Source organism: Gossypium arboreum, chromosome 11, assembly GCF_025698485.1.
Source record: "Gossypium arboreum isolate Shixiya-1 chromosome 11, ASM2569848v2, whole genome shotgun sequence".
NCBI classification, from domain to species: Eukaryota; Viridiplantae; Streptophyta; class Magnoliopsida; order Malvales; family Malvaceae; genus Gossypium; species Gossypium arboreum.
Genome location: NC_069080.1, coordinates 47313585 through 47315331, shown reverse-complemented (window position 1 = coordinate 47315331; position 1747 = coordinate 47313585). Strand labels below are relative to the sequence as shown.

General features: G+C 36.1%; 1 non-coding gene across 1 annotated transcript; it reads left to right on the top strand.

The window, feature by feature from the left end:
- The first annotated feature begins 382 nt into the window (after positions 1 to 382).
- LOC128285006 (small nucleolar RNA R71) lies at positions 383 to 489 on the top strand. The gene has a single exon (XR_008275422.1). It is a non-coding gene; the product is annotated as a small nucleolar RNA R71 (small nucleolar RNA).
- The last annotated feature ends 1258 nt before the right edge of the window (positions 490 to 1747 follow it).

Here is a 1747-nt window from a genome sequence, read left to right as displayed (position 1 = left end):
TTTGAGATCGAGGATTATTACCTATGTAATTTAACTGCTATAGGGTGGGTATTCTGAATTGTTGGATCCACTTCCATTTGCTTCGCATTGTATTATTGGGTGAACCTGTGAAGAACCAAGAAAACCGTCAATTTTTCTCTTCAAAAGTTCTACCTGATTAAAAAGCATGGTGATAGAATCGACATTCAAAATGTCGGCTGTTTTCGTTGGTTTTGTCCTTATGACTTGCCACTGATAATTATTCAGTGACATCTCTTCTATAAATTCATAAGCATCTTCAGGTGTCTTATTATTGATAGTTCTGCCAGCGGCTACGTCAATTATCTGTCGAGTTGAAGGATTCAGGCCATTGTGAAACGTTTGAACCTGTAGCCAGAGTGGTAACCCATGGTGAGGGCACTTTCTCAACAGATCCTTGCATCTCTCCCATGCATCGTAGAGTGTTTCTAAATCCATATGCACAAAAAAGGAGATATTATTACGTAATTTGGCTGTTTTAGCCGACGAAAAAAATTTTAATGAAAACTTTTCAGTTATTTGTTCCCAAGTAGTGATTAACCCTCGTAGTAACGAGTTCAACTATTGTTTATCCTTATTCCTCAACGAAAAGGGAAACAACCGAAGGTGAATGGCATCATTAGAAACGCCATTGATTTTAAAAGAGTTGCAAAACTCTAAGAAATTTTCCAAGTGAGCGTTGGGATCCTCATCCTGCAAACCATCAAACTGAACAAACTATTAGATCATTTAATGGTGTTAGGTTTTAGTTCAGAACTATTAGCAGCAACAGTAGGCCTAACTATGCTCGATTCAATTCCTGTTAAAGAAGGTTTAGCATAATCATACATAGTACGTGGAGCAGGATTCTGGTTAGCAGCAATCACAGGAGGTAGCAGATTTTCTTGGTTTTCATCCATCTCTTCGGTTGTGGTTGAAGTATCGTCCTCTTGCTCTTCCCCTATGTATCGTAAGCTTCACCTTATATCTCTTTGATTTCTGCGAACTGTGCGATCGATCTCACTATCAAACAGTAATGGTCCCGACGGGTTTTTTCTAGTCATACACTATAAAAACCTGCCAGGAACGAATAAAAGAAAAATTAAAAAAGAAAATAAAAATTTAAATTACAAATAAAGTAGAATGGCTAAAGTAATAAAAATCAAGTGTTCATAATATCCTAGCTCCCCAGCAACGGCGCCAAAAACTTGATACGTGATATTCGTGACAGGTTTTAAAAATTTATAATTAATCGTTCTTGAAACTAACTATTATCACGATGAAGGCAAGTGTACCTATCGAATAATAGAATAGCTTTAGCAAGATTGGATTGTCGAACCCAAAGGAACCAAGAGTACTAGTAATTACTTTCTTTTTATTAACTAGCCTAAAAATTAAGGGATTTGTTTATCTAAACTAGTAAACTAAACTAAGAGTGCACAAAGAGAAATTGGGGAAAAGCTTTTGGGAAAATTCGATTGATTAAGACAATACCCAAGGAAAAATCCACCTACACTTTACTTGTTATTTGACTCTAAATCAGACAATTTATTCATTTGACTTGATCCATAGAAATCCCTAAGTTATATTATTATCTCTCTCGAGACTAATAACGTCTAACCCTAGGTTGATTTAATTGAAATCTCTTTCTAATTAACGCCCTCGTGTTGCATTAACTCGATCTATGGATCCTCTTGTTAGGTTTCACCCTAATCTGGCAAAATCTTATCACCCTATCTCTAGGTGTGCA